The 8,704-nt window shown below is 43.0% G+C and overlaps 1 pseudogene; it reads right to left on the minus strand.

Moving 5' to 3' along the window:
- Positions 1–6,868: 6,868 nt before the first annotated feature.
- On the minus strand, positions 6,869–7,350 carry LOC123462231 (annotated as a pseudogene).
- Positions 7,351–8,704: the final 1,354 nt, after the last annotated feature.

The raw sequence follows: 8,704 nt of genomic DNA on the forward strand, positions 1-8,704 counted from the left end.
TCTCTGGCTAGGAATTGTACAGGAAGCCAAAGAACAAGCTATCCTTCCAAGGTCGCTTTGTTTCTGTTATCTTTGTTTTGTTCCTCACAACCCTCTCTTTCTTTTTTTGTTATTTTGTGTCTTGGTCACCTCAGTGTACCTCTTTGTTTCTCAATCCTTATTTTCTTGGCAGCTGATGGCTCAGGTTTTGGACCCTGAGGTTTCTCAGTGAGGGTCTCAAGCTGCTGGGCTTCATCTTCACCATCTACTCAAATTACCAGCTTTTGTGATACGGGGTTTTAGGGGTTCAGGAATAGAGTCCTTGAATCCCAACCCCTAGGTTCATGTTTGTATTTAACCAAAGAATTGGGCAGACCAAACAGAGAAGGGTAATTATTAAATTATTATAGTTATTTGGGAAAGTTAAAAACCAAGGGAAGGAAAATGAATACACCCATGTGGTCTGAGAGCCCATTCAGGCCTAAAAGAAACTTGAAAAGAGATTCAGAGGAAAAAAGAAAGTACAGAGAGCTTCTGCCATGTGGAGGGCAGGAGGGGTAGAGAGCCCATGTGGGAGTAAGGGGGGTCTCCTGTTGTCTCGGCCCCGCTGGGTCAAGATGAGGGAAACTTGCCAGAACCTCAAAGTTCAGGAGCAGGCCAAGAGAGGCTTGCCGTCCTCCGGCAGATGTATTGATAACTTTGTGAGGGTGGTCCCTACCTTCCAGCTCAGGTGAGCCAGAATGAGAATTGATTGGTCTGGGCTAGGGGCTGGCCATGACTGAAGGCATTGGCAAAGGAATTCATCTTATTTCTGCTGACCAGCGTTTGAACACTTGTTTCTTTTTAGTTAACTAATTAATTAGTGTTTCCAGGTATCTGTGCTCTCCCTTCTTTGAGACAGGGTCATTTGCAGTTGCAAATTGTAAGGAAAATGTAAGAGAAAAGCAAAAGAGAACATCGGACTTGATCTTTACAGTTTATTGAGAGAAACATGGAGGGGCAGCAACTTTCCCACGGTATGAAGGCTGAAGCACTGAGCCAGGCTCATAAGGAGGATCCTAAGAGAAACAGACTGGACCAGGTGCAGTAGATAAGGAACTTGTAGCTGTTTGTGTCCTTGTTCAGAATAGGCTTCTTCAGCCAGGATTGTCTAAGGGAGGATGCTCAGATGGTCTCTAGTCCTTCAACGCCATCTAGGCTAAGGGAAGTACCTCAATCAAGGAAGATGTCAAATGCAATGGGGCTCAAATACCTCCTGTTGCTTCTTTATTGCTTTAGGGATAGTTATTAACTCTTTAGTTCCCTTTAGTTTTCAGGGAAGGCTATTAGCCCTTCACAAACAAACTGCCAGACAGCAAACAATCTGGCCCACTAGATTTGTATGTTCCTGCTTCTGCCTTCCAGAGGCGCGGTTGGGATCACAGATGTATGTGCCACTGTAATGGGATTTTGTCTCCTTGCTGATACACCAACCCGCCAATGAACCAATAAATTTAGGGTACACTGCATCCTTGTCTTATGAATTTAAAGAATTAAATCCATAGCCCCAGAAGGTAAGACTTAAAGAGGCTTCATTAGATTAAGAGGAGAAAGTACCCAGAGATCCTAACGTGGAAGGTAGGACAGGGCATGGAGCCCCTGTTGGAGTAGGGGTTTCCCCCTATCTCAGGCCAGCTGGGCTGAGATAAAGGAGGGCTAACCAAAGCAGGGACCTGCAAGTTCTGAAGAGGTAAAAAGCCAAAAGGAGAACTGCTCATCTGGAAAGCATCTGTTTATAATCTCACCATGGTGGGCTTCACCCTCAGGCCAAGGTGAACCTGAGGAAGAGCTGATTGGTCTGGGCTCTGGGGGCTCAGAAAGAGGTCAGCATACCTGCGTGCAGGCGGGGAGCAAGCTGATTGGATGGCTGGATCAGAGGCTGAACTCTGGTTCTGCTGGAGCAGGCAGGCCTGGTGTTCCCTTTGGGCCCCGCTCTCCTGACTGGCTACCTAATAATAAAGCTATCTGACTAGTTCCCCCTCACCACATTACATTTGGCATTACATGGATGCTGGGCAACTCAATTAGGGCTGATGGTCTTTGCAAGCAAGTACCTTTAAGCATTTCCCAAGTTCCTGGACTCTTGTTTCTTTTCTTCTTTTTTCTTTTTCTTTTTATTTATTTATTTAATAGCGACAAACAGAGAGAGAAAAAGGCAGAGAGAGAGAGAGGGAGAGAATGGGCATGACCAGGGCCTCCAACCACTGCAAATGAACTCCAGACGCATGCGCCCCCTTGTGCATCTGGCTAACGTGGGTTCTGGGGAATTGAGCCTTGAACCAGTGTCCTTAGGCTTCACAGGCAAGCACTTAACTGCTAAGCCATCTCTCCAGCCCTCCTCCTCTTCCTCTTCTTCTTCTTCTTCTTCTTCTCCTTCTCCTTCTTCTTTTTAAGTTAATTAATTGGCATGTGTGTGCATGTGAGCTTGTGTGCCAGGGTCTCTTGCCTCTGCAAATGAATAGACATATGCACCACTTTAAAATATATATATATATATATATATATATACATATATATATATATATATATATATATATATTTTGCTGGGTGTGGTGGCACACATCTTTAATCCCAGCACTTGAGAGGCAGAGGTAGGAGGATTGTTGTGAGTTTGAAGCCACCCTGAGACTACACAGTGAATTCCAGGCCAGCCTGGGCTAGAGCAAGATGCTACCTTGAAAAAACAAAAAATAAACAAACAAGAATATATATATATATATGTGTGTGTGTGTGTGTGTGTGTGTGTGTGTGTGTGTGTGTTATATACAACAGGTTATACTCTTTTATCCCTAACCTCTGCTCCCATTACCCTAGGGACCCTCCTCAGTGGGGTCATGTCACTCACTGTGGGTCACGAAGGCCTCAGTCAGTGCCTCAGGGTTTTCCTATCTGCCCTGTGGCTCTTGAAATCTTTCTGCTCCCTCTTCTACAATGTTCCCTGAGCCTTGGCAGGCCTGTTGGCAGTTTGGTTTAGCTTTGAGTTCACTATGGCTTCTGGATTTCTGCTTTGATGTTTTTAAAAAATATTTTATTTCTTTATTTGAGAAGGAGAGAGAGAATGGGTGTACCAGGACTTCTATCCACTGCAAATGAACTCCAGATATATGTGCCACCTTGTGCATCTGGCTTACATGGGTTATAGGGCATCAGACCTGAGTCCTTTGGCTGTGCAGGTAAATACCTTAACTGCTAAGCCATCTCTCCAGCCCATTGATGGGCTGTGATTGACCACAGTGTCTGCCACCATTGCCCTGGAGCTAGTTGGCAGGTTAGCAGTAAGAGCAGTATTCATGTAGCAGATTCCTCTGAAATTTCTCCTGGGCTTAGGCAGATTGTGGTAGAGGTGGCATGTTTCGTAGCGGGTGGTCAGTTATCTTCTTGTTTTATAGATGGATCTTGGTTCATCTCTATTTTCTCTGCTGTCTGTAAAATAAAACAGATTCTCCAACCAGGAGTGAGAGAAATTTGGGCTAAAGGGGGTATGCAAAGTTACTTGAGAGATTTTTTTGGTGTGCAAACCCACTCTTCTCCAGAGAGCAGTGGGGGCTTTTTTTGTGAATTCTATTGAGTTTCTTGACCATGGGCTTCTGACTTGGTTTCAAGTATCAGGCACAAATTCTCCCCCACTGAATGGGCCTCATATCAGTCAGAAAACAGTTGTTTACACCCAGAGGTTGTGCCCACTATTGCACAAGTGATGCACCACTTTTTGCTTTATGTGAGTTCTGCAATTAAACCTAGGTCATCTGGCTTTGCAAGCAAGTGCCTTTAACTGTTGAGCCATCTCCTCAGCACTTTATTTTTATAATTAGTGTATAGTAATTGTACAAAAATGGATTCTCCTCTAATTTTTCCTTTTTTGTCCCCCTTTCCTCTCCCACTGATCCCCTTCCTCTTCCTTTTGTTGTTTTTGTTTTCTTGATAACCATTATGATTGTGATGAGATGGAATCTTAATGTAGTTTTTTTTAAAAAATATTTTTTATTTATTTATTTATTTATTTGAGAGCGTCAGACACAGAGAGAAAGACAGATAGAGGGAGAGAGAGAGAATAGGCGCGTCAGGGCTTCCAGCCTCTGCAAATGAACTCCAGACATGTGCGCCCCCTTGTGCATCTGGCTAACGTGGGACCTGGGGAATCGAGCCTCGAACCGGGGTTCTTAGGCTTCACAGGCAAGCGCTTAACCGCTAAGCCATCTCTCCAGCCCTTAATGTAGTTTTTATTTGAATTTCCCTGATGGCTGAAGATGTTGAACATTCTTTTTTTTTTTTTTTCTCATGTGTTTATTGGCCTTACTTGTTTGGTACTCTTAAGTTCACCTTCCCATTTATTGGTTGAATTGTTTGTTCTCTTTGTGTTACCTTTTTGAGTTGCTTGTTTTGGTTTTTCAAGGTAGGTCTCACTCTGGCTCAGGCTGACCTGGATGGAATTCACTATGTAGTCTCAGGGTGGGCTTGAACTCACAGTGATCCTCCTACCTCTGCCTCCCAAGTGCTGGGATTAAAGGTGTGTGCCACCATGCCTGGCTTGAATTCTTTATGTATTCATGACTTGATTGAAAGGTATTTATTTACTTTTTTGGTTTTTCGAGGCAGGGTTTCACCATAGCCCAGGCTGACCTGTAATTTACTATGTAGTCTCAGGGTGGCCTCGAACTGATGGCAATCCTCCTACCTCTGCCTTCTGAGTGCTGGGATTAAAGGCATTTACCACCATGTCTGGCTTGAAAGCTATTTATTTTTGGCTTTTTTTTTTTTTTTTTTTTGTAGTTCTTCCCATTTTACCTTTGCTTGTGTTAACTAGTATTTGAGTATGGCTTGCTTTTCCCAGATTCCTTATATGTGCGCTTTTCTTTCTCTTTAGCATGGAGGATTCTTTCAAGTATTTTCTGTAGAGGTGGTTTTGTCTTCAAATATTCCTTTACCCTGCTTTTGTTGTGCAATGTCCTTATTTCTCCATCTATTTGAATGGATGGCTTTGCAGGATAAAGTAACCTTGGCTGACAGTAGTTATCTTTCAGAACTTGGACTACATCACTCCAAGCTCTTCTGACTTAAAGTTTGTGTTGAGTAAACTGCTGTGATCCTAATGGGCTTGCCTTTGTAGGTAACTTGATTTTTTTCTCTAACTGCTTTCAATATTTTTTGTTTGGCTTGTATGTGCGGTAGTTTAATTATGATATGGCGAGGAGAGGTTCTTCCCAGGTTCTGTCTGGTTGGTGTTCTAAAGGCTTCCTGTATCTGCATTGGCACCTCTTTCCCAATTTGGGGGAAGTTTTCTTCTATGATTTTGTTGAAAACGCCTACTATACCTTTGGAGTGAAGTTCTCCTTCTACTATACCCTGAATACTTTTTTTGTTTTTTTTTTGGTTTTTTGAGGTAGGGTTTCACTCTAATCCAGGATGACCTGGAATTCATAATGTATTATCAGGGTGGCCTCAAACTCATGGTGATCCTCCTACCTCTGCCTCCTAAGTGCTGGGATTAAAGGCATGCACCACCATGCCTGGCTTATCCTGAATTCTTATGTTTGATCTTTTCATAGTGTCCCAAATATCTTTTTTTTTAAGGATAAAATAAGTTTTTATTTATATTCTTACAGTAAGGGGGGAACCTTAACTTGCAAGACAACTCTTCGGCGGTATGTACAACATACTTTTACCTCCATGGAATGGAATCAAACACGGACTGAGACTACAGAGTATACAGTAGAAATCAGCAAACGCAAGGAACAGAGTAGGAAAAAAGACAAAAAATGAGGCCTAAAAACACAAAGCCCTTCGCTAGGATCTGTTGATCGCAGCCAGAACCAGGGCTAGATCACACGGCAGACAGGTCCGGGACAGGAGGAATGTGGTGGGCCGGGAAAGGACTGCACCAGGGTTTAGTACCAGGTAAATGCTCTTGGTATTTACATACAAAATCAGTTGGCTCTATTTCTTAGAAATACACACAGAAAAAAAGGAAGATTTAATCATTACTTTATGTATCTGTCGCTTTACAATATCGACATCATCAGAAATAGGGGCAATTCACTCAGATTCAAATTTCAGTAGCAGGAAATAAATATCAAAACATCATCACTGGCCCTCAATACAAAACCTCTGTCCTCCCAAGGCTCCCTCCCTGCTCCACCCCCGAGCAACCCCCTCTACCCCTCCGCGTGGCTGTGGCTTCTCACTGCTGCCTCTCCTGTACATACCACTGGTGACATGTGGCCTCCGAAGGCTGGCTCCGCAGCTTACACAGGAGCGGAGCACACCCAGGACTGCAGATCTGTCCCCAGTTTTCTTTTATACCACAAGCTTCTTCAAGGATCTGGTCTTGCAACGGGAGCAATAAATAGCTTTTCAGAAAAAAAAATCCTTACAAAGGAGAAGGGGTAATTCTGATTACTGCAATCTGGTCATCTTGTCAAGGTAGAGCAGTTCACAGACTCACAAAGTCTACTGTGAGGGGCGTGGGAGGAGAGGCCTGGCCGGGCAGGTGTCCTCCAGGCACTGCTCCGCGGGCTGGAGGAGCTGGTGGGGCGGGCAGGACACCATGTGCTCAGAGGTCCGGCTGGCTGTCTGTCCTCCACAGAAAAAGCTGCCAAGTTGGGGTGTTTTGGTTTAAAAATTCCTGGTGGGGACAAGGAATCCCTGAAGGGAATACATTTTTAAAAATAGAGGAAATGGGGAAGGAAAACGAGAGCTGTTGTCCAAGAGCTTCTACGTAAAAATAATTTAAAAAAAGAGAGAAAGAGAAAAATAAAGTCTTTTAAATGGTTCTGAAGGATCTAAGGATGAACTGCGAGGAGGAGTCGACAGAGGACACTGACAGTTTTATTGCTGGCCTGCCCTGTGTAGCTTAGCTGGCCTCCGTCCGGAGTTTCTTCCTGCTCTGGGGCTCTTCGGGCTCCGATTCTGAGCTGGAGTCTGAACCTCCATCGAAGGCAGAGATGGTGCTGCCCTTGGCGCTGGTGTAGAGGCTGTTGTCTGAGGAGGGGTAGTTGGTCTGCAGTTGGGCACTCGACCTCGCCTTCTCCAGTGCACGGACTTGCTGCTCCAGAAGAGCATTCTGCCTCTTGAGGTCATCGATATCTTGCTGGTGTGTGGGGTTTTCCTCCTCATATACTGGATATACTCTGTGGCTTTGTCTAGGATTTGGGCCCAGGATGCCTTCTCTCCTTGGAGTGATGGGACTGAGTCCCGCAAACTGTGAAAGCTGTCTTTGATGTGGCCCCTACCTTTTCGTTCCAGTGCATTATGATGAGCCCGTTTGTCAGCCGCAGATTGAAACCTCGGTTGCTCTTCGTCACTCTCCACCTCGATGTCATCGTTATCGCTCATTTCCTATGGCCCAGGGAGCGGCCACTGCAGCGGCGGCAGCAGTGGCAGCGAAGGCCATAGTGTCCCAAATATCTTGAAATTCCCATTCATACTTTCTTATTTGTCTTTCTCTTTGTTGGACTGTATTAGATCTGTCACCTCATCTTCTAGTTTAGATATTCTGTCCTCTTCTTCATCCATTCTACTGGTGAGGTTTTCTACAGAGTTTTTTATTTCATTAACTATGTTCTTCATTGCTAGTAATTCTGACTGGTTTTTCTTTATTATTTCTATTTCCTTATTTATGTCTTGTATTGACCTCTTTATTTCATTAAATTTGTTTCCTATGTCTTCTTTGATTCCTTTGATTTCCTCTTTGACGTCTTTGAGCATATATATAATCATTCTTTTCCAGGAAATAGAAAAAGAAGGAATTCTACCAAACTCCTTCTATGAGGCCAGCATCACCCTGATACCCAAACCAGGGAAAGATAGAACAAAAAAGAAAATTACAGACCAATCTTCCTCATGAACATAGATGTAAAAATTCTCAACAAAATATTGGCAAATGGAATACAAGAGTATATCAAAAAAATCATTCACCCTGACCAAGCAGGCTTTATCCCAGAGATGCAGGGATGGTTCAATATACACAAATCTATAAATGTAATAAATTATATAAATGGTTGAAGGACAAATATCACATGATCATCTCATTGGATACAGAGAAAGCATTTGACAAAATCCAACATCCCTTCATGATAAAAGTCCTACAGAGACTGGGAATAGAAAGAACATATCTCAATATAATAAAAGGTATTTATGACAAGCCTACAGCCAACATATTACTAAATGAGGAAAAACTGGGAGCTTTTCCACTAAAATCAGGAACAAGACAAGGGTGTCCACTGTCCCCACTTTTATTTAATATAGTTTTGGAAGTCTTAGCCATAGCAATAAGGCAAGAGACACACATAAAAGGGATACAAATTATTTGCAGATGACATGATTCTATACATAAAGGACCCTAAAGACTCTATTAGCAAACTGTTAGAGCTGATAAAAACCTACAGCCATGTAGCAGGATACAAAATAAATACACAGAAATCAGTGGCCTTCATATATGCTAACAACAAACACAGAGAGGATGAAATCAGAGAATCGCTCCCATTCACAATTGCATCAAAAAAAAAATAAATAAAGTACCTTTGAATAAACTTAATGAAGGAAGTAAAGAATCTCTACAATGAGAACTTTAAAACACTCAAGCGAGAAATTGCAGAAGACACTAGAAAGTGGAGAAACATCCCTTGTTCCTGGATTGGAAGAATCAATATTGTGAAAATGGCAATCTTACCTAAAGCAATCTACACAT

Source organism: Jaculus jaculus, chromosome 7, assembly GCF_020740685.1.
Source record: "Jaculus jaculus isolate mJacJac1 chromosome 7, mJacJac1.mat.Y.cur, whole genome shotgun sequence".
NCBI lineage: Eukaryota > Metazoa > Chordata > Mammalia > Rodentia > Dipodidae > Jaculus > Jaculus jaculus.